Below are 24,963 nucleotides of genomic sequence, written 5' to 3'. Positions count from 1 at the left end.
AGGGGATTGGAATGCAAAAGTAGAGTCAAGAGATACCCAGAATAACAGGCACGTTTGGCCTTGGAGCACAAAATGAAACAGGGCAAAGACTAAAGAGAGTTTTGTCAAGAGAACACAGTGGTCATAACAAATACTCTTTCCAACAATCCAAGAGACAGCTCTACACATGGACATCACCAGATGGTCAATACTAAAATCAGATTGATTATGTTCTTTGCAGCTCAAGATGGAGAAACTCTATACAGTCAGGAAAACAAGACTGGAAGCCAACTGTGGCTCAGATCATGAGCTCCTTATTGCAAAATTCAAGGTTAAATTGAAGAAAGCAGGGAAAATCACTAGGTCATTCAGGTATGACCTTAATCAAATCCCTTATGATTATACAGTGGAGGTGATGACTAGATTCAAGGAATTAGATCTGGTAGACAGACTGCCAGGAGGCCTATGGACAGAGGTTCATAACATTGTATAGGAGGCAGTGACCAAAACCATCTCAAAGAAAAAGAAATGCAAGGAGGCAAAGTAGTTGTCTGAGGAGGCTTTACAAATAGCTAAAGAAAGAAGAGAAGTGAAAGGCAAGGGAGAAAGGGAACGGTAAGTCCAACTGAATGCAGAGTTTCAGAGAATAGCAAGGATAGATAAAGAGGACTTCTTAAATGAACAATGCAAAGAAATAGAGGAAAAAAATAGGAAGGGAACAACTAGAACTCTCTTCGAGAAAATTAGAGATACCAAGCAAACATTTAATGCAAGGATGAGTACAATAAAGGACACAAATAGTAAGGACCTAACAGAACCAGAAGAGATTAAGAAGAGATAGCAAGAATACATGGAAGAACTATACAAGAAAGGTCTTAATGACTCAGATAACCATGATGTTGTGGTCACTCACCAGGAGCTGGACAAACTGGAGTGTGAAGTCGGGTGGGCCTTAGGAAACATTACTGCAAACAAAGCTAGTGAGAGTGATGGAATTCCAGCAGAGTTATTTAAAATCCTAAAAGATGATGCTGTTAAAGTGCTGCACTGAATATGTCAGCAAAATTGGAAAACTGAACAATGGCCACAGGATGGGAAAAGATCAGTTTTCTCTCCAATCCCTAAGAAGGACAGTGCCAAAGAATGTTCAAACTACTGCACAATTGCATTCATTTCAGATGCTAGTAAGGTTATTCTCAAAGTCCTTCAAGCTAGGCTTTAGCAGTATATGACCTTAGAACTTCCAGATGTAAAAGATGGGTTTCAAAGAGGCAACAGAAACAGAGATAAAATTGCCAGCATTTGTTGGATCATGGAGAAAGCAAGGGAGTTCCAGAAAAGCATCTACTTCTGCTTCATTGACTAGGCTAAAGACTTTGGCTGTGTGGATCACGACAAATGTGGAAAATCCTTAAAGAGATGGGAATACCTAACCACCTTACCTGTCTCCTGAGACACCTGTATGCGGGTCAAGAAGCAGTTAGAACCAGACCTGGAACAATGGACTGGGTCAAAATTGGCAAAGCAAGACAAGGCTGTGTATTGTCAATATGCTTATTTAACTTATATGCAGAGTACATCATGCAAAATGCCAAGCTGGATGAATCACAAGCTGGCGTCAGGATTGCTGGGAGAAATAACAACCACCTCAGTTAGGCAGATGATACCACTCTAATGGCAGAATGTGAAGAGGAACTAAGGAGTCTTTTGAGGGTAAAAGAGGAGAGTGAAAAAGCAGGCTTGAAACTCAGCATTTAGGAAACTAAGATCGTGGCATCCAGTCTCATTACTTCATGGCAAATAGAAGGGAAATAGTGGAAGCAGTGATAGCTTTTCTTGGGCTCTAAAATTACTGTGGACAGACTGCAGTCATGAAATTAAAAGATGCTTGCTCCTTGGAAGGAAAGCTATGACAACCAAGACAACTTATTAAAAAGCAGAGAAATCACTTTGTTGACAAAGATCTGTATAGTCCTTTCCGGTAGTTATGTACAGATGTGAGAGTTGGATCATAAAGAAGACTGAGTGTGGAAGAACTGATACTTTTGAATTGTGGTGCTGGAGAAAACTCCTGAGAGTCCCTTGGACTGCAAGGAGATCAAATTAGTCAGTTCTAAAGGAAATCAACCCTGAATATTCATTGAAATGATTGATACTCAGTGATACTCAGTTGATACTCAGTATTCAACGGAATGATTGGAATGGCCAATACTTTGGCCACCTGATGAGAAGAGCCAACTCATTGGAAAAGACCCTGATGCTAGGAAAGTCAGTTTGGCTCAGTCACTCAGTCATGTCTCACTCTTTGTGACCCCATGGACTGCAGCATGCCAGGCTTCCCTGTCCATCACCATCTCCCTGAGCTTGCTCAGACTCATATCCATCTATTTGGTGATGCCATCCAATCATCTCATCCTCTGTCATCCTCTGCACCTGCTGCCTTCAATCTTCCCAGCATTAGTTGTCTTTTCCAGTGAGTCAGCTCTTCACATCAGGTGGCTGAAGTATTGGAGCTTCAGCTTTAGCATCAGTCCTTCCAATGAATATTCAGGACTGATTTCCTTTAGGATGGACTGGTTGGATCTCCTTGCAGTCCAACAGACTCTCAAGAGTCTTCTCCAACACCACAGTTCAAAAGCATCAATTCTCCAGCACTCAGCTTTCTTTATGTACCAACTCTAACATCTGTACATGACTACTGTAAAAACCATATCTTTGACTAGACAGAACTTTGTCGACAAAATAATGTCTTTGCTTTTTAATGTACTGTCTAGGTTGGTCATAACTTTCCTTCCAAGGAGCAAGTGTCTTTTAATTTCATGGCTGCAGTCACCATCTGTAGTGATGTTGGAGCCCAAGAAAATAAGTCTGTCACTCCTTCCATTGTTTCCCCATCTATATGCCATGAAGTGATGGGACCAGATGCCATGATCTTCATTTTTTGAATGCTGAATTTTAAGCCAGCTTTTTCACTTTCCTCTTTCACTTTCATCAAGAGGCTCTTTTGTTCCTTTTCATTTTCTGCCATAGGGATGGTGTCATCTACATATCTGAGGTTATTGACCTTTATACTTGCAAACTTGATTCCATCTTGTGCTTCATCCAGCCCAGCATTTTGCATGATGTACCCTGCATATAAGTTAAATAAGCAGGGTGAAAACATACAGCCTTGACGTGCTCCTTTCCCAATTTGGAACCAGTCTGTTGTTCCTTGTCCAATTCTAACTGTTGCTTCTTGACCTGCACACAGGTTTCTCAGGAGGCACGTAAGGTGTTTTGGTACTCCCATCTCTTTTAGAATTTTCCATAGTTTGTTGTGATCCACACAGTCAACTCTTTGGTGTAGTCAATAAAGCAGAAGTAGATGTTTTTCTGGAATTCTCTTGCTTTCTCTTTGGTCCAACAGATGTTGGCCATTTGATCTCTAGTTCCTCTGCCTTTTCTAAATCCAGCTTGAACATCTGGAAGTTCTTGGTTCACATACTGTTGAAGCCTGGCTTGGAGAATTTTGAGCATTACTTTGCTAGCATGTAAGATGAGTGCAATTGTGTGGTAGTTTAAATGTTCTTTGGCATTGCTTTTCTCTGATATTGAAATGAAAACTGACCTTTTCTAGTCCTGTGGCCACTACTGTGTTTTCAAAATTTGCTCGCATATTGAGCACAGCACTTTCACAGCATCATCTTTTAGGATTTGAAATAACTCAGCTAGAATTCCATCACCTCCACTAGCTTTGTTCATAGTGACACTTCCTAAGGCCCACTTGACTTCACATTCCAGGATGGCTGGTTCTATGTGAGTGATCACACCATCGTGGTTATCTGGGTCATGAAGATCTTTCGTGTATAGTTCTTCTGTGTATTCTTGCCATCTTTTCTTAATGTCTTCTGCTTCTGTTAGGCCCATACCATTTCTGTCCTTTATTGTGCCCAGTTCAGTTCAGTTGCTCAGTCATGTCCAACTCTTTGCGACCCCATGGACTGCAGCATGCCAGACCTCCCTGTCCATACCAACTTTTACTCAAACTCATGTCCATTGAGTCAGTGATGCCATCCAACCATCTCATCCTCTGTTGTCCTCTTCTCCTCTTGCCTTCAATCTTTCCCAGCATCACGGTCTTTTCAAATGAGTCAGTTCTTTGCATCAGGTGGCCAGACTATTGGAGTTTCAGCTTCAGCATCAGTCCTTCCAATGAACATTCAGGACTGATTTCCTTTAGGATGGACTGATTGGATCTCCTTGCACTTCAAGGGACTCTCAAGAGTCTTCTCCAGCACCACAGTTTAAAAGCATCAACTCTTTGGTGCTCAGTTTTCTTTTTAGTCCAACTCTCACATCCATACATGACTACTGTAAAAACCATAGCCTTGACTAGACAGATCTTTGTTGGGAAAGTAATGTCTCTGCTCTTTAATATGCCATCAGAGTTGGTCATAACTTTTCTTCCAAGGAGTAAGCATCTTTTTATTTCATGGCTGCAGTCACCATCTGCAGTGATTTTGCAGGCCAAAAAAATAAAGTCTGCCACTCTTTCCACTGTTTCTCCATCTATTTGCCATGAAGTGATGGGACCGGATACCACGATCTTTGTTTTCTGAATGTTAAGCTTTAAGCCAACTTTTTCTCTCTCCTCTTTCACTCTCATCAAGAGGCTCTTTAGTTCTTCTTCACTTTCTGCCATAAGGGTGGTGTCATCTGCATATCTCAGGTTTTTGATATTTACTGTGTCCATTGTTTCCATGAAATGTTCCCTTGGTATCTCTGATTTTCTTGAAGAGATCTCTAGTCTTTTCCATTCTATTGTTTTCCTGTATTTCTTTGCATTGTTCACTTAGGAAGGCTTTCTTATATCTCTCCTTGCTGTTCTTTGGAACTCTGCATTCAGATGGATATATCTTTCCTTTTCTCCTTTGCCTTTTGCTTCTCTTCTTTTCTCAGCTATGTGTAAGGCCTTGTCAGACAACCATTTTGCCTTTTTGCATTTCTTTATCTTGGGGATGGTCTTGATCACTGCCTCCTGTACACTGTCATGAACCCCCATCCATAGTTCTTCAGGCACTCTATCAGATCTAATCCCTTGAATCTATTTGTCACTTCCACTTTAAGTGGAATCGTAAGTGATTTGATTTAGGTCATACTGAGTGGTGTAGTGGTTTTCTCCTACTATCTTCAAGTTAAGTCTGAATTTTGCCACATGGAGATCATGATCTGAGCCACAGTCAGTTCTTTGTCTTGTTTTTGCCCACGTTATACGAATTTCTCCATGTTCAGCTGCAAAGAATATAATCAATCTGATTTTGGTGCTGACTATCTGGTGATGTCCATGTTTAGAGTAGTCTCTTTTGTTGTTGGAAGAAGGTGTTTGCTATGACTAGTGCGCTCTCTTGGCAAAACCCAGTTAGCCTTTGCCATGCTTCAATTTGTACTCCTAGGCCAAATTTGCCTATTACTCCATGTTTCTCTTGATTTCCTACTTTTGCATTCCAGTCCCCTATGATGAAAAGGACATCTTCTTTATGGTGTTAGTTCTAGAAGGTCTTGTAGGTCATCATAGAACTGTTCAACGTCAGCTCCTTCAGCATTAGTGGTTGGGGCATAGACTTGGATTACCGTGTTATTGAATGGTTTGCCTTGGAAACAAACAGAGATCATTCTGTCGTTTTTGAGTTTGCACCCAAGTACTGCATTTTGGACTCTTTTTTTGTCTATGAGGTCTACTCCATTTCTTCAAAGGAATTCTTGCCCTCTGTATATTGGTCATCTGAATTAAATTCACCCATTCCAGTCCATTTTAGTTCACTGATTCCTAAAATGTCTGTGTTCACTCTTGCCATCGGTTTGACCACTTCTAATTGACCTTGGTTCATGGACCTAACATTCCAGGTTCCTATGCAATATTGTTCTTTATATCATTGAAGTTTACTTCCATCACCAGTTACATCCACAACTGGGCATTGTTTTCACTTTGGCTCAGCCTCTTCATTCTTTCTGGAGTTATTTCTCCACTCTTCCTCAGTAGCATTTTGCATGCCTACTGACCCGGGGAGTTCATCTTTCAGTGTTATATATTTTTGCCTTTTCATACTGTTCATGGGGTTCTCAAGGCAAGAATACTGAAGTGGTTTGCCATTCCCTTCTCCAGTGGACCACATTTTGTCAGAACTCTTCACCATAACCTGTCTTGGGTGGTCCTACACGGCATGGCTCATAGTTTCAATGAGTTAGACAAGACTGTCATCCATGTGATCAGTTTGGTTAGCTTTCTCTGATTGTGGTTTTCATTCTGTCTGCCCTCTGATAGATAAGGATAAATATTGGTGGGAGCTTCCTGATGGGAGGGACTGGCTGTGGGGGAATCTGGGTCTTGTTTTGATGGGCGGGCCTGTGCTCAGTAAACCTTTACTCCAATTTTCTATCAATGGGCAGGGCTGTGTTCCCTCTCTGTTGTTTGGCAAGGCCAAACAGGTAGGGGTAATTGTGGTAATGGTGACTTCCTTCAATAGGAAGGAACTGTTGCATTGTTGCAACCAGTGCTCCTGACCCTGCAGCAGGCCACTGTTGATCCTTGCCTCCACCAGAGACTCGTGGTCACTCACAGGCAAGTCTGGCCCAGTCTCTTGTGGGGTCACTGCTCCTTTGTCCTGGGTCCTGGTGCACACAAGGTTTTGTTTGTGTCCTCCAAAGGTCTGTTTCCCCAGTTCTGTGGAAGTTCTGTAATCAAATCCCACTGGCCTCCAAAGTCAAATTCACTGGAGGTTCTCAGCCTCTTTGCCAGATCTTCAGGTTGGGAAATCTGTTCTGGGTCCTAGAACTTTTGTAACAGTGCACAAACTCTTTTGGTATAATGGTTTACCAGTTTGTGGGTTGTCTGCTCTGTGGCTCTGTGGTGTGGCTAATGTGACCTCCTGCAAGAGGACTTAGGCCACACACAGTGCCTCCCAGGTCTGCTGAAACCAGAGCCCCTGTCCCTGTGGCATGCCACTGCTGGCCTGTGCCTCTGCAGGAGACACTCAAACAGTGAAAGGCAGGTCTGGCTCAGTCTCCTGTGGGGTCCTTCGGTCCCGGTGCACACAAGGTTTTGTTTGAGCCCTCCAAACATCTCTGGTGGGTATGGAGTCTGATTCTAAACACGATTTTGCCCTTCCTACCATCTTTTTGGGGCTTCTCCTTTGCCTTTGGATGTGAAATATCTCTTTCTGGTGAGATCCAACGTTCTCCTGTTGATGGTTGTTCAGCAGCAAGTTGCAATTTGGAATTCTTGCAGGAGAAGATGAGTGTACGTCCTTCTACTCCGCCATCTTCCCTGGTAGCTGGGAAAAATTGAAGGCAAAAAGAGAAGTGAGCAGCAGAGGATGAGATGTTTAGATGGCACCACCAACTCAATGGACTTAATTTGAGCAAACTCAGGGAGATAGTGGAGGACAGAGGAGTCTGGTGTGATCCAATTCATGGGGTTGCAAAGAGTCAGACACAACCTAGCAACAGAAAAACGTATAATCCTGCATCCCGAGAAGGGCAAAAATCTAGGTGGAGAGTACTAAAGTACTAACTTATCTTTAGTTTTTTTTTTTCTGTTTTGTATTACTGTGAAGCCTATGTAAATTTTGTACAAATTAACATATTCATTTGTAGTAGTGATACCTCATCTTCATAGATGGTAGTCTTCATAGTTCATCAGATAAATGTTGAAATTCTGGTATATTTCCTTTCTCTGCATTCTATCTTACTTTGTACATATCTTTATTATAGAACTTCTCATGTGATTATATCATCACCGCATTAGGTAGGATCTAGGTCTCATTTATTTTATATTCCTAGTACCTCAGAGAGTGCTTCCTATTTGGGAGATGCTCATTTTTTTTGTTAATAAATCTGTATTCTAGTCTCTATGGAGGATGTATGCTTGCCTGATAAATTTAATTGTGCTTGTATTATTATTAATTTTTTAATTAGTAAACTTGTGCAGCAGTTTTGGGTTCAAAGCAAAACTGAGTGCAGAGTTCCCACATACTCCTTATCCTGACCCATGTACAACATCCTTGTTCAACACTGGTGCATTTACTTAAATCTGTGAACCTACAGTGGTATATCATTATCACTCAAAGCCCATGGTTTACACTAGGCCTTACTTTTGGTGCTGTGCATTCTAATTGTTTTGACAAATGTATAATAACAGGGGTTGATCATTGTGGTTTGTACAAAATAGCTTCATTGCCCCCCAAATCTTCTGTAGTGTTGCCACTCATCTCTCTACTCCCTAACCTCTGGCAACCCCTGTTATTTGTACTGTTTCTAAAGTTTTATCTTTTTCAGAATATCATATAGTTGGAATCATACAGTATGTAGCCTTTTCGGATTGGCTTCTTTCACTTAATAACAAGCATTTACATTTTTCCATTTCTCTTCATGGCTTCTTAGTTCATTACTTTTCAGTATGGAATAATATCCTTTTGTCTAGATGTACCACTATTTATTTATTCTTTCACCTACTAAAGAACATCTTGATTGCTTCCAAGTTTTAGCATTTGTGAACAAAGCTTCCATAAACATCTGTGTTCAAGTTTTCATGTGGACTGTTTTCAGCTCCTATGGGAAAATACCAAGGAGTGTGATTGCCAGATTGTATAGTTGGATTATGTTTAGTTTAGTAAGAAACTGCCAAACTGTCTTTTAAATTGGATGTACCATTTTGCACTCTCATCAGCAATGTTGCTCCACATCCTCACCAGCATTTGGTGTTGTTGGTGTTTTGGATTGGGAACATTGTAATAGGTGTGTATTGATATCTTGCTGTTTTAACTTGTATTTCCCTGATGACTTATTATATTGAACATCTTTTCACATTTTCACTTGCCATCTGGATATCTTCCTCGTTGAGATGTCTCTAGATCTTTGGCCTCTTTTAAATTGAGTTGTTTTCTTATTGCCAAGTTTTAAGAGTTCTGTGTATATTTTGGATATGTATTCTTTGCAAATACTTTCTCCCAGGTCTTCTCATTCTCTTGGCAGTGTCTTTCACAGAGCCAAAGTTTAAAATTTTAATGAAGTCTAGTTTATCAATTATTTCTTTCTTGGATTGTACCTTTGGTGGTGTATGTAAAATATCACTGCCATACCCAAGGTCATCTAGATTTTGTCCTCAGTTGTCTTCTAAGTGTCTAAAACATTTTTAAACTTCTGAGATAACTTCTTTGATTCATGTATTATTTAGAAATGTGTTGTTTAATATTCACATACTCGGGATTTCCTAGTTATCTTTCTGTTACTGATTTCTAGTTTAACTTTATTGTGGTCTGAGAGCAGCCTTTGTATGAATTGAAATATTTTGTTGAAAGTGGACATGTTGTACTGGGTAAAATGAAATTTGATAAATATGTCTTTAGCAATGCTGTGGTAAAATGTGGGGGGAGAGGAGGAAGCATTCTGTAGTCCTATCATTAGGTCGCAGTCTGCTAGTGAGCCTTTGCTTTGGGACAGGGCTGAAGTTGGATATTTTTCCCCTCTCATGTGGAAGGCAAGATACTTATGGAGTTGAATACTTTCTTTGTTCCAGGAAGGTTGGACTCTGATAAAACCCAAGGAGGTTAAAATTATAATTTTTCATTTTTTCTGGTAAAATTGTCTCTCCTGAGGGCAGGCCTTTTTTTAAGAAGGACAGAATACTCTGGTGTATCTCAAAGTGATTCCTTTTCCCCTCTTCCTGACAGAAGAAAAAAGGATTATTTTTCTTTAATATTCACTGTGCACACCTGGAGGTAAAACTCACAAAAGCTTCACCCCATTGATTGAGTTCCCCTGGAGTTTTTAACTCACAGATTGCTCCACACTGAGTCTTCAGCAATTTGTGAATTACAGCTCAAGTTTTCCTACCTTGGCAATGGTTCCCATCGCATTTTCTACTGGTGGATTTATGTTATATAAATTGTGATTCTCTGTATTCTTCATCAATCTTTTCAGTTTTAGGGACAGTGGTTTTCCTTATAATATCACTTCTCTGAAAGATTTATGAAGAGTTGTTGATTTTTCAGTGTTTTTAGCTTTTTACTTGTTAAGGTGGCTGGTGACTATAAGTTCAGGTGGACTGAATGGCTTCTTTTTTCTTCCTGCTCATTATTCAAGGCATGTGCTACCTTTGGGTTCAATTCCTCTTAAGTTTCTCATTGTTGCTATAGTATAGCTGTTGAAAAGTTATGAATGAATTCATATATATGTCTTACAATACAGAGCTTTTCCTGAAGTTTATTTTTGTGCTTTCACAGTGTTATGCTTAACCCATAAAATTTTAGATAACTTGATTTCCTTTATATTAGATATTATCTGCCCGTGATAAGGAGAGAAACAGATAGCTAGCAAACTTTAAATCTGACCTTTTTAAAGCCAAATTCAGAAAATGAACTGATCAGAATGTTTGCCACTGTTACTTGTATTCTCTGAAGTCTGAAACTCACATTTCTTCCTAATGTCTTTTTTTCCTCCGGAAACTCAATAAGTTACTTATTTATTTATTTCTTTACATTTAAAAGGTAGCTGGATTGCCTCTAATAATGTCAATTCTTTGACAAAGCACATTCTTTTTCTCCTTTAAAGAAGGTAACCTTTTAAAGAAAGGCATAGATATAGAGTCAGTCAAGGTTCTATGAGCGATTGTGGTTTCTATGTTAGCTTGGACTAGGAAATTGAGCATAGAATTATGGACAAAACTTCTCCTCAGAAAAATTCCTTAAGAAAAGGACTCTGCAAAAAACCACATTATAAATTGTTTTGTCTTCTTGGAGAATTGACTTCTTTGCCATTATGTAAAGCCCTTCTGCTTCCCTGATAGTTTTCCTTGCTCTGAAGTCAGCTCTGTGTGAAATTAATATAGTTATTCCTTCTTTCTTTTGATTAGTATTAGCATGGTATATTTTCTTTACTGCTTTAGTTTTTAAAAGATTTTTTAGCTTTTATTGAAAAATTTTTAAAGAATTATATTTAAACTAGAAATTCCACCCATTTCCCACTCCTCACCCTTTTACTGAATATGTTTCTTTATATTTAGAGTAGATTTCTTACAGACAAATACAGTTGGGTTTTGTTCTTTGATTCGCTGTCTTTTTTCTCTCAAAAACATGTATTTGTTTACTTGGCTGTGTCAGGTCTTAGCTGCAGGGAGTGGGGTCTTTTGTTGCAGTGCAGGCTCTCCATTGCAGCTCAGGATCCAGAGCATGGGAGCTCAGTAGTTACAGGGGAATATTGAGACTTTTCTGTTTTCTTGAGCTGTAGCATATCCAAGCTTTCTGGAAATTCTGTTCTTGTATAATTTTGACCTTTCTTAATAGAAGTAATGCATTGTGAAGTGAAAGTTACTCAGTCATGTCTGACTCTTTGCGACCCCATGGACTGTAGCCTACCAGGCTCCTCTGTCCATGGAATTCTCCAGGCCAGAATACTAGAGTGGGTAGCTGTTCCCTTCTCCAGGAGATCTTCCCAAACCAGGGGTTGAACCCAGGTCTCCCACAATGCAGGTGGATTCTTTACCTCTAAGCCACCAGAGAAGCTCAAGAATGCTGGAGTGGGTAGCCTATCTTTTCTCCAGGGGAACTTCCCGACCCAGGAATTGAACCAGGGTCTCCTACAATGCAGGCAGATTCTTTACCAGCTGAGCTATGAGGGAAGCCCATAATGCATTGTATTACAATGTAAAAATGATCCAATATTTATACCATTGTATAATTTAAATATAAATTATTAAGGGTAAAATATATTGATAGTCTGATTTTTTTCCTTTAGAAAGTAAAAGTGGTAATTTTTTTACATGAAATGTGAGAAATATTTATTACTCTTTTTCTCTCCTTTCCTCCTTCCCTTCCTCCCTCTTTCCTTCTGTTATTTTTCCATCAATGATTGTTTACTAAATACGTAAGTCAGAGACATATAAGTGTGGATTTTGTTCTTTTAGTCTTAAGGTTTAATTTTTGTTGTATAGGGGCTTCGTTGGTGTCTCAGATGGTTAAGAATCTGCCTGCAATGCTGGGTTGGGAAGATCCCCTGGAGAAGAGAATGACTACCCACTCCAATATTCTTGCCTGGGAAATTCCATGGACAGAGGAGCCTGGCAGGTCCATGGGATCAAAAAGAGTCATACATGGCTGAGCAAGTAACACTTTCACAAACACTTCTGTTGTGCAAAAAGGGGAAATAGGGGAGGATTAAGATGTAGAGATAATGAAGAAAAAAGAAGGGAGCAAATTCGCTCAATAAACCAGGCAAGCAGAACTTCCCTGGTTGATTTTCTCCATGTTTACCTCAAACAGAGAAGTCTGAACTCTTTGTGACTTCAACACATATAAATCTTTCTGGTACTCTCTGGGAAGAATCCAAACCATAGGTCATAGTGAGGGCTAGTTAATCTTTAGGAGTTAAAACCTGGATTTTGTAATTAGCCCCATCAAATACCTAATCTAGCTCTGGTTAGAGTTCCTGTTCTTTAATTTTTATTTTCATAGAATCTCCATTTCTAATTGCAAAATATATTACTTCTCAGCCACCAAAGATTTGCTGCATGATTCTTGTTTGCCAAGTCTCCCAGGTGAATTCTGACAAGGCACTGTGGATGAGACATTAAATAACTAAGTTACTCAGTAGCAAACATTTCATTAGAACGTTGTCAGCTAGTATTGGCTTGGGTCTCAGCTGGTATTCCTAGGTGTCTGGCAAAGTTTAGTCATCTGGTAAGAGAACAGATGGAGAGTGGATCTATTTGAATAAACTTGCTTCAAGAGTTTTGCTTGAAGTGGATGATTTTCTTCTAGAGCTTTAAGGTAGGAGGGAGGACAATGTACCATTTACCTCAGCTATAGTCCTCCTGCTAGCTTGAAGGACTTGATTTTGAACCCTGTGGAGAGAGGTGCTGTAGGTGGAAGGGAAGCTGAAGAGCTGTTTCCAGAGTTACTGATAAGACCTGATATCCTCCCATCACTGCGTTAGTTGGGGAGGGGTGTGCACTGAGACTCTAGGAACCTCCTGGGTCTTTGCTGCAGATCTGGGAAATCCAGGAGACAGTTTCCTTGACCCTGACAGTTGGAGTAACATAGCCAATACCCACAGGCCAATGAGATCTCAAACCCTTGCCTTAGACAGTTTGCCTTTGTTGGTGCAAAGAAAGGTACTAGGGTTAGAAGTCAAGGTGAGACAAAGATTGTATAGAGTGAAAAGGAAGCAACAGGCTGTCTAACGACTTCATGAGAATGTGAACATCTCAGGAATTCACAATAACCCTGGGGTAGGAGTCGACCTTCTCGCAGTTTAGGGCACAGAGCTTAGAGTCTCATTTTCTTTAGAACTTAAGGTAACTTCAGTCTCTCTCTCACCCCACCCCTCCTTCCACCTTCCTCCTTTTTCCTTCCATGCTATTAAAAATGAAGCAGACTGTACTATTTTCCCTTTACTGTATCCTAAGTTTATTTGTTGCTACATTTAGATGTTACTGAATGGGCCTCAGGGATTGACTAGACATTGTCTGAGAACATTCAGTGTCAGCAGCGTCCTAAGTCATCCATCCTGGAAGTGGGCATATATTGATTTTTTTTTCTTGCGTGTCCATTCCCCACATTCATTACCTAATTTTTCTTTGTACATTTACTCCTTCATCACTGTCAGTCCCAGTGGTACTGGTAAGGCTAGAATGGAGGCATATGAGGAGTTAACACCCTGGCTCCTCTGATGATTCAGGATTTGGCCACAAGGGACATGTTCCCCTGTACTGTTGTCTGAGCTGTTGGAAAGAGGTATGCTCTCTTCTGCTGAGACTCTTAACCTAGCAGAATGGAGCTGGAGCTGCTGATGGTTAACTTTGCTACCACCTTGGAAGAAGAGCCTGCTTGAGCATGAAGAGAGGAGAGGAGGTCCAAGAGGAGCAGAGTCAGCTTTCTGAACACACTGTAGAAACTTTGGGTCCAGTCAGTCATGCCAGATGCACTTGTAGGTTTGTGAGTCAAAGTGGACTTTGTCTGTGTATGCAGTTTGAAATGGGTCTCTGCTGCCTGAAGTTTCCAGAGTCTGGCTAAACACAGCACCTAAGCCACACCTGCTGATGCTGTGTGAGGAAGAGGATTAGTTGAAAAGAGATGATGCTATGGAACAAATATGTCTAAAATAGGCATCCAAAAAGAAACCCATGGCCTAAAGTGATCTGGCTTTACTAGGAGTGGAGTTGGGATACCAGGGGGTGATGGGGTCCCTTTGATCATTACATCCCCTCCTGCATAAAGTCTTATTTTTCTCTCAAGTCTATGTGTAGGCTCAGGACTGGGTTGGAGAAGGCAATGGCAACCCACTCCAGTACTCTTGCCTGGAAAATCCCATGGATGGAGGAGCCTGGTAGGCTACAGTCCATGGGGTCGCTAAGAGTTGGAAACAACTGAACGACTTCACTTTCACTTTTCACTTTCATGCACTACAAAAGGAAATGGCAACCCACTCCAGTGTTCTTGCCTGGAGAATCCCAGGGATGAGGGAGCCTGGTGGACTGCTGTCTATGGGGTTGCACAGAGTCGGGCATGACTGAAGCGACTTAACAGCAACAACAGCAGGACAGGGTTTGAGGGTTTAACACTCTGAGCTTGTGAGAGGGCCACTTTGAGGTGTTTTGACACACCATGACTACCTGACTGCTCGTTAGCAGGTCCTGTTCTAACAAACACACTTGCTCGGGCTCGAAGTTGGATCATCCAGACTGTGTTATTGTCTATATGCTGGCTAAAAAGTAGAGGGGGTGGGACAGCAGCTCCCATGATTAGAAAATGGAAGCCTTTATACATCTTTTTTTCTGCCTCTTCTAAGAGATTTATTTTTAGAAGTGTGAAATTGGCAGGTATGTACTATCTTCCATTCTGTGTACCTGACAGCCTCAAGGACACAGGCCAAACTCAAAAGTGTTTGGAGAAGAAAAATGCAAATCTGTGCTTCAAAAAATTAATCACACAGAGGAGACATTTGGAGATTCAAATGTGTGACTTGTCTCATTAAAGATAAAGGTGAAACAGGATTACTGGATATAACCAATTAGAAGAGTGTGGCCTCTTGGAGGTTCAAGAAGTGGCTCATGGTCACAGCTGGGGGGAGTGAGGTAGGCATGTCACACAGTGAGGCTGGATGATCCACCATCTGGTAACCTCTGCTGAGCAGTAGAAATTGGCACTTGAAATTAAACCGGTTTGAATTGTTGGCTTGATTCAGCCTCATTTATTGCAGCCCTGTCAAGGGGAGCAACATGGTGACTCAGATTTTTCCATGTCAAAGACAATCCTTCTTGTATTATTACATTGTTTTCCTTAAATCTGATAAAAAATGTTTTCAAAATTATTAACATGTTCTCCCTGTAATGCTGCAGTCTAGGGCCCAAATTTTTTTTTTTTTTTAATGTATCTTTTATTTTTTTATTTTTTATTTTTTTTATAAATTTATTTATTTTAGTTGGGGGCTAATTACTTTACAATATCGTAATAGTTTTTAAAGGTAATGTTGAAGTTATGCAATCTGAGCCATTGACTCTCTTGGAAACTGTATTTGTCTCACTGTGGCGCCCACAAAACACTTAGGTGTAGCATGACAAGGTACTTAAAGTGTGCGCATATATATTAAGTATATGTGTTTATATACGAGTGGGTGTGTGTGTACTTTAGGTGCCTAGAATTGGATTAATTGTGATTCTTGGTTTATGACACCTTCTCATTACTAGTCCCTTGCATGGGCCACTTTTATTAATTTTCTTGGCCTTTGGGGCATATAGTGGGCTGCAGTTCCCATACTCTCCCCTCTGAAATTTGGTATGGTCACATGACCTGCTTTGGCCAACAAAACATGGCTGCAAAAGTGACATGTAATATTTCAGAGCAGAAACATTAACAGCAAGTGTATGATCCATACACCTTTCCCATTGTGCTGATGGTTGTGGAAACTTCCATAAGCATGGGTCCTTGACTGGCTGTGATGGACAGAGCCCCTTGCTGACCTGCACTGGGCAAAGAGAATGGCAGGAAGTATACTTTTGTTCTATTAGAGATTTTAAGTTGTCAGGACAGCATAACCTAGCCTACATGTCTGTGCCGGTAACCAGTTATTGTTTCTCTACCTCATTTCTTGGGCTGGGGTTTTGCTAATCATACTCCTCCCTGTTCAGCTGACTTCCTGTCTGTTAGGTCCCACAAACAGGGGGCTCCATAAGGCAGGAGGAGGGTATCTTCCTGACCCAGTGATCAAACGCAGGTCTCCTGCATTGTGGGCAGACTCTTTACTGCCTGAGCCGCCAGAATAGCCCTTGATGTATGTATATATATACATATATACTTGTATTCATTTCTAACATTTATAATTTTATCATACCAAGTAGTTTTTATTTTACATCTACCTATTTTTGTGCCATAACCACCCCCCCACTTTTTGCAATGAAACATTTTCTTCTTTTATCAGTTTGAAGATATTAAAATGCTTATTTAAAAACATTGTCATATGCTTTATTGTTTCCATTTCTTTGAGATTCAGTTCTCCCTTTTGTTGAATTTGTGGGCTTTCATTTACTGGGTGGGGTTTCTTTGTCAGGTTTTAAATTCTGACTTTCAAGTCTCATCTTAAGCAAGAGGTTCCCTTCTCTGTTCAGACACCATCCTTGTACTTGGCGATTTGACAGTTGCTTTCCTTTGGATTCTTGTCCAGTTCAAAACTATGTCTTACATTGACTTAGGGATACTGTACATCCAGTCCTAGAAACTTTCATTTGTTTTCTTGTGTTTCAAGGCTAACAGCTTTCCATTCCAGTCTCTGTTCCCAGCCAGGAATAGTCTTTTTTTCCAGCTTGTAGTTTCAACATTTGAGCCTGAACGTGGGTTCTGACACACACGGAATGTTCTGTCCTTATTCTCCTGAAGCAGTGGCACTGCCAGAGACCAACACTTGTTAATTTTGATCCCGGTGCCTCACATGCTTAGAGCTGACTGCAATTAGTTTTCATTATTATGGACTTCTTTCTATCTCTGAACCATGAAGATACTTATATTGTTCTGAATTATACCAATGCCTTTTAAAAACATTAAAAAATTTAAACTATTATTGTGTTTGAAGTAAAGGAGGAATAGGGACATGCAAGGGGACTTACTCTACCAGCTCAAGAAGCTTACTTTTTTTTTCTCAAGGTGACATAAGAGAGACATTTTTTAAAGAGATTTTTGTTTAATGTGAACCATTTTGTATAGTTTTTATTGAATTTGTTAAATATTGCTTTTATTTTATGTTTTGGTTTTTTGGCCACAAGGCATGTGGTATGTCAGCTCCCCAATTTGGACTGAACCCGTACCCTCTGCATTGAAAGGCGAAGTCTTCACCACTGGACCACCAGGGAAGTCCCCTAAGAGAGACTTAAGCATAATTATTTCTACATAGATATTCTGGGCAATGAGAGGCAGGTTTAGAAATGTATACACTTATTTGCTGCCAGATGTGGTAATTTTAATAGAAGAAAATGTATAAACTTTCATGTTATGTATTTGTTCCCTAACTAGTTTCCTAAAAAATTGGTTGAGGAACGTAATATTGGTAAGAAGGATGGTTTTGAACAGTGGTGATCAAGAAATTTTGTGTTTTTTTAGAACTTCGTGTTTCCCACTTCTCACAGTGGCTGTTTTGCAGGAGGTGAGAGAACACAACAGTGGTGACAACGTGGCTGATAGAGTTACTAGGGGAAGGGTAGGATTGGAGAGAAAGCAGAAGAAAGAGGAAGATGGATCAAGCTTTCCTTATCTGTAGTGATTTGTTGTATTTCTTCTTTTGGCAAGATTTTCTTCTAATAGAAAAATTACTTTGATATTTTTACTTCCTGTATCAAAAACTCATTTCCTCTGAACTTAAAAAAGATCTTTCTCTGAGCTTTATTTTGTAGTATCATGATATCTGAATGCAATCTTCTGGAGTGCTTCCATTAATCTTCAGGGAGATGTTCTTGTCCCCTTGACTGTAACAGAATGCCTTTTATGTGCAACCTAAAACAGTAGTGTCCTTTTTGTGAACACTAAATTACATTGTAGGCCTTTTCTTAATGTTTCTTGCTAACAGGAGTTTCTTGCTAATCTTTCTTTAATGGAACACTTCATACACATTCATTTTTTACTTTTTAAACTGTTCGTTGAAATATAATGTACACAAGGAAAAGTGCATGAAACCTAAGCTTGATAATTTTTTAGGAAATAAATACACTTGTGTAACTACTCCCCAGATCATGAAGTAGAAAATTACCAGCACCTCAGAAACACTTCTTGTGCTGTTCCTCAGTTATAACTCTTCTTTCTCAAAGGTAAGTAATATCCTGACTACTATGAACATCTTTAAGTTCTATCTGTTTTGAATTTTGTATGAAAGGAATTGTACAATATGTCCTCCTTTTGTCTGCCTTCTTTCACTCAACATGTTTGCAAAACTCTTCTATATTGTTTTCATGTCAGGAATTCATTCATTTGCACTGCTGTTTAATATTCTGTTGTATGAATATAACACAATTTATCATACATGTTTATTTATTAGGAACTTTTGGATTGTTTCCAACTTTTGACTATCATAAATAGTGCTGGTATGAACACTCATGTATGTTCATATAAGATATTCTTGTATGTCTTTTGTTGAGTATACATGTACACATATGTGTCTATCTAGGGGTGGAATTTCTAAGTCATAGGGAATGCATATATTCAGTTGTTGTTCGGATGTTGTAGATATGACTGAATGGTTTACCAAAATGGTTGTACCAATTTACTCCATCTCCATTAGTGTAGAGTTTCAGGTGCTTCCCATCCTTGCCAGCATGTGGTATTGTTAGTCTTTTAATGTTAGCTATCCTGGTCTTATATAACAAAACCTCATTGTGGATTTAAGTGATATATTTTAGGTGACCAATGAAGTTGAACAACTTTTCATATGCTTATTGACCATTTGGAGAACCTCTTCTATGAAGTGTCCATTATCTTGCTGCTGCTGCTGCTGCTAAAGTCGCTTCAGCCATGTCCAACTCTGTGCGACCCCATAGACAGCAGCTCACCAGGCTTCTCTGTCCCTGGGATTCTCCAGGCAAGAATACTGGAGTGGGTTGCCATTTCCTTCTCCAGTTCATTATCTTAAGTAATTGTTTTTTCTTCTTACTGATTTGCATCAATAGTTCTTTTAGATTCTTCATACGAGTTGTTTGATTGATGTACACTTGTCAATTTCTCCTTTCACTTGCTTCATGATCTTCTGTTAGAATAGTGTCTTTGGATGCACAGGATTCCACTATTTTAATGTAGTGTAATCTGTTAATCTTTTAATGTCCTATTTGAGAAATCTTCACTTACCACAAAACAAGAATATTTTCTAGATCTACATTCTATCTAGAATTGGTTTGTTGTTGTTCCGTCGCTCAGTCATGTCTGACTCTTCCTGACCCCATGGATTGCAGCGCGCCTGTCTTCTGTGTCCTTCACACTCTCCCGGAGTTTGCTCAAACTCATGTCCATTGAGTCAGTGGTGCATCCAACCATCTCATCCTCTGTCATCCTCTTCTCCTCCTGTCCTCAACCTTTCCCAGCATCAGGGTCTTTTCCAGTGAGTCAGCTCTTCCCATCAGATGGCCAAAGTATTGAAGCTTCAGCTTCAGCATCGGTCCTTCCAGTGAATATTCAGGACTGATTTCTTTTAGGATTGACTGGTTTGAGCTCCTTGATGTCTAGAGGACTCTCAAGAGTCTTTTCCAGCACCACATTTCAAAAGCATCAATTCTTTGGCGCTCAGCCTTCTTTATGGTCCAGCTCTCATATCTGTACATGACTACTGGAATAACTATAGCTTTGACTAGACGGACTTTTGTCGGCAAAGTGATGTCTCTGCTTTTTAACATGTTTTGTAGGTTCATCATAGCTTATCTTCCAAGGAGAAAGTATCTTTTAATTTCATGGCTGCAGTCACTGTCCACAGTGATTTTGGAGTCCAAGAAAATAAAGTCTATCACTGTTTCCATTTTTTCCCCATCTATTTGCCATGAAGTGATGAGACTGGATGCCATGATCTTAGTTTTTTGAATGTTGAGTTTTAAGCCAGCTTTTTCACTCTAGTCTTTAACTCGCATCAAGAAGTTCCCTCATTCCTCTTCGCTCTCTTCCATAAGGGTGGTGTCATCAGCATATCTGAGATTATTGATATTTCTCCTGGAAATCTTGATTCCAGCTTGTGCTTCATCCAGCCTAGCATTTTGCATGATGCAGTCTGCATATAAGTTAAATAAGCAGGGTAACAATATACAGCCTTTACAGACTCCTTTCCCAATTTTGAACCAGTCCATTTTTCCATGTCCGGTTTTAACTATTGCTTCTTGACCTGCATACAGGTTTCTGAGGAGGCAGGTAAGGTGGCCTGGTATTCCCATCTCCTTAAGAACTTTCCACAGTTTGTTGTTATCCACACAAAGAATTTAGCATAGTCAATGAAGCAGAAGTGGATGTTTTTCTGAAATTCTCTTGCTTTTTCTATGATCAAATGGATGTTGGCAATTTGATATTTGTTCCTCCGCCTTTTCTAAATCCAGCTTGTACATCTGGAAATTCCCACTTCACATACTGTTGAAACCTAGTTTGGAGGATTTTGAGCATGACCTTGCTAGCATGTGAAATGAGTACAATTGTGCAGTAGTATGAACATTCTTTGCATTGCTCTTCTTTGGTGCTGGAATGAAAACTGACCTTTTCCAGTCCTGTGGTCACTGCTGAGTTTTCCAAATTTGCTGGCATATTGAGTGAAGCACTTTAACAGCATCATCTTTTAGGATTTGAAATAGCTCAGCTGGAATTCCATCACCTCCACTACTTGGAGTGTGGGTTCTAGAGTGTGGGCTTCAGTAGTTGCAGCTTGCATGCTTAGCTGCCCTGGGACATGTGGGATCTTAGTTTCTGGACCAGAGATCATACCAAAGTCCCCTGCAATGGCAGGTGGATTCTTAACTACTGGGCCTCCAGGGATGTCCCTGAAATAGGGTTTTTGTAAGTATCTTTTTAAAATTGGATTTAAGGAGTTCCTATTTATTTTTGGCTTGCCAAGAGTTTTTTTTTTTAAACCAAAATGAGTGTTGAATTTTATCAAAAACATTTTTTGCATGTATTTATATAATGTTTCTCCTTTACTTAGTTAAGGTTGTGAATATACTGATTAAATTTAGTTTGTTAAACCAACTTTGTATTTCTTGAATAAATCTTAACTGGTTATGATTTTTTATGTCACTGGATTTGACTTACTAATATGTTTTTTAAACTTTATTTTGTATTGGGGTATAGCTGATTAACAAACAATGTTGTGATAGTTGCAGGTAAACAGCAAAAGGAGTCAACCATACATGGACTTACTAATATTTTTATGTCTATGTTCATGAAAGGAATTGACATAAACATTTCCTTATTGAATTGCATTTGTCAGGTTTTGGTATAAATATGCTGGCTTTAAAAAATGAGTTGAGAAGTGTTTCCTGTTTTTCTATTCACTGGTGGAGTTCATGTAAGATTGAGTTCATATCTTAGCATGTGGAGGAATTCACTGGTAAAACTCTCTGGATCTACAGATTGTTTTGTGGTTAGGTTTTTGATTACAGATACTATTTATTTTCTAGTATGTGTGTGCATGCTAAGTCGCTTCAGTCATGTCCGATTCTTTGTGACCCTGTGGACTATAGCCTGTCAGTCTCCTCTGTTCACGAGATTCTCCAGGCAAGAATACTGGAGTTGTTTGCCATTTTCTACTCCAGGGGATCTACCTGACCCAGGGATTGAACTGAATCTCTTATGTCTCCTGCATTGGAAGGTGGTTTCTTTATCTCTAGTGCCACCTGGGAAGCCCAGTTTCTATCAATTTCTTATGTTATTTTTATATTGTACTTTATCTAGGAATTTATTTTATATGTATTTTAAAATTTACCAACAAACAGTTGTTTTTGATAACTTCTAATTTTCCTTTTAATGTCCAGAGTACCTGTGATGATGTCTCCTTTTGTATCCCTAAATATTGGTCATTTGTACCTTACCTCTCTTCTCTTGGTTTCTCTTGATAGGAGTTTATAATTTTATTTTATTTTAATAATCAAATATTGTCTTTGTTGATTTTCTATACTGTGTATATGTTCTACTTCATTTATTTTTACTGTTTATAATTTTTTTCCTTCTACTTTCATTTGAATTTAATTTGTTGTTATTTTTCTAATTCCCTAAGATAGATATTTTGAGCATTCTAGTTTTGATTTACATTTCTCTAATAATTAGTGATGTTGAGCATCTTTTCATATGCCTGTTGGCAATCTGTATGTCTTCTTTGGAGAAATGTCTATTTAAGTCTTCTGCCCATTTTTTGATTGTTGTTGTTGCTTTTGATATTAAGCTGTATGAGCTGTTTGTACATTTTGGAAACTAATCCCTTGTCAGTAGTGTCTTTTCTCCCACACCCTCTTTTTGTTTTGTTTATGATTTACACCTTTATCTTTAAAGGTCATTTTTTTCTGGACATATAATTTTACATTGAATTAAAAAACCTTTCAGCAGTTATCCTATTATTTTCTGGCTTCCATCATTTCTGTTCAAACTTAGCTGTTAATTTGGTAGCTCCTTTAAAGCTAATGTGTTTTGTTCTTTTGGCCGATCTTTCACTTTATCATGAGTTTTGTTCAAGAATTTTGGTAAAAATGTTTTCCTTTTTGTGTAGTTTCTTGGAGCTTTATGAATGTGCAGATTGATATTTTTTACAAATCTTAATACTGTCTCACACATATTCCTTCAAATATTGCTTCGGTTTGATTCTTTCACCCTTCCATCTCAGATCTCCAATGATATGAATGTTAGATTTTTCTTCATGTCTCTGATATTTTTTTGCATTGTTTTTCTTCCTGTTTTTGAGCCTGGATATTTTATGATAACATATTTTTTGATCATGAATTTCTCTACTTCTATTCAATTTGCTGAAACAATGATTGCATTTTAATGTCAATTATTTTACTTTTCAGTTCTGCAATTTATAATTGGTTGTTTTTGTAGATTTTTATTTCTCAAGTGAAGTTCTTCATCTTATCTGTTTTATTAAAATCATTTATACAAAATTTAAATTTGTGTAGAATATCTGGGTCTCATTTGTGGACCTGTTTCTTTTGGTATTTTTATTTTATATTGGAGTATAGTTGATTTACAACATTGTATTAGTTTCAAGTGTACAGCAAAATGATTCAGTTATACATGTACATATATCTAATCTTTTTCAGATTCTTTTCTGTGGGTCTCTTTCTATTGTCTGCTTGTCACCTGGTCCTTTTTTTGGTATGCCTAATGATTTTTTAGTGGAATGATGGCATTGTATGTATACCTACATCTGTATGTATAAAGTGGAGAGGCTTTGGATGATGGTCTCTTCCTCCAGAGGTGATTTGTCCTACACTCCATCATGTAGTAGAGTAGAGGCAGAACCCTTAATCTATCAGAGATTAAAATGATCCTAGGCTTCATTTTTGACCCTTTTAAGCCTAGATCTCATGTTTGCCCATCTCAGAAGATAGAATTCAAAAGTTCTCAAGTGAAAGCCTAGAGTATTTAATTCAAGGCCGTTCTACTTGGCAGATCCTGAACTCTAATTTTTATTTCATCTGTACTGTGAGACTGTGGAAAGCTCCACTGAGGTTTCCTGTAGACTTTTGCTCAGCTTCTTACCTACTTTTCCCTGTGTAATTTAAGAATTAGAAAATGCTGTGCTGCTGCTGTGCTAAGTCGCTTCAGTCGTGTCCGACTCTTTGCGACTCCATAGACGGCAGCCCACCAGGCTCCCCTGTCCCTGGGATTCTCCAGGCAAGAACACTGGAGTGGGGTGCCATTTCCTTCTCCAGTGCATGAAAGTGAAAAGTGAAAGTGAAATCGCTCAGTCGTGTCCGACTCTTAGTGACCCCATGGCCTGCAGCCTACCAGGCTCCTCTGTCCATGGGATTTTCCAGGCAAGAGTACCGGAGTGGGTTGCCATTGCCTTCTCCGAGGAAATGCTGTGAGGGGAAAACTTATGTGAGTTTGTACTTATTTATTCATGCTTCACTTCTGCTGATGATCTCAGCTTCTCTGGCTGCCTTAGCAGGCCCAAAGTGCATTTTTTATCTACTTAGTTCTATGAGAAAAGCTGCATTGTTTTCTTTGGCTCTTAGAATTTTCATTCTGCAAAAATTTTTAGCTTCTGTCTTCAGCCTCTTCCCTCTTCCTTAAGACTCAGCAAATGCCCCAAGGGGAAAATGTGTGCGTAGAATATTGGGTTCACCTCAAAGAATTTCTCTTCTTTCTGAGATCTTGACCCTCAGTTCTGGATGCCCCAAAGATTCTCTAATGCCAATAGATATATTTCTAAAACTATTTTATATAGATTTTCTAGTTACTTTTAGAGGGTGTATTGGACTAAGAAAGCTATTCTGTTTTTGTTGCACATAGGATGTCCACATTCATCTTTGATATATTGATATTTCTGAAAAGAAGTTTTTAAAAAAGATACTAAGTATATGAAGGTCTAATTAATCTACTTTTTTAGAAAATTTATTAATTACAGTTTTTTTTAAATGACTCAGTTCTTTTTTATAATTTATGCACTCTAATAAATACTTGGTATCTCTACCTACCAAGATGAGATGGACAAATAGAAGTTGCTTGTGGCAGGGGACCTTTATTCAGGCAGTTGAAATTTTCATATTGAATATTGTTCTTTATCCAAAAGTCAGATACTCAAGAGTAACACCTTCCACATTGGCAAGTGCTTTGCATGAAGCAGACTGTCAGCGACTTTAATGATAACTGACAGCTCCAAGCACAGGAAGGAGGATGAAAGGACTGGTGCCCTTGCAGAGAGTACATCCATTTGGCAGTTACTTCAAGAATGTATTGTCTTAGCTTAAAGTGGAAGATAGGCTTGCCACCAAATAAAGGCTTTTGTCTTTTGTAA

General features: G+C 39.1%; 1 long non-coding RNA gene across 1 annotated transcript; it reads left to right on the top strand.

Annotated features, from left to right (window-relative positions):
* On the top strand, positions 1-24,963 carry LOC145541471 (uncharacterized). Its single transcript, XR_014079044.1, has 2 exons — positions 1-351; positions 24,739-24,963. It is a non-coding gene; the product is annotated as an uncharacterized LOC145541471 (long non-coding RNA).

This window comes from Giraffa tippelskirchi, chromosome 3, assembly GCF_054371585.1.
Source record: "Giraffa tippelskirchi isolate mGirTip1 chromosome 3, T2T-mGirTip1v1.2.pri, whole genome shotgun sequence".
Taxonomy (NCBI): Eukaryota; Metazoa; Chordata; class Mammalia; order Artiodactyla; family Giraffidae; genus Giraffa; species Giraffa tippelskirchi.
The sequence above is the reverse complement of the archived record's forward strand: the minus strand, read 5'-3'. Positions and strand labels throughout refer to the sequence as shown.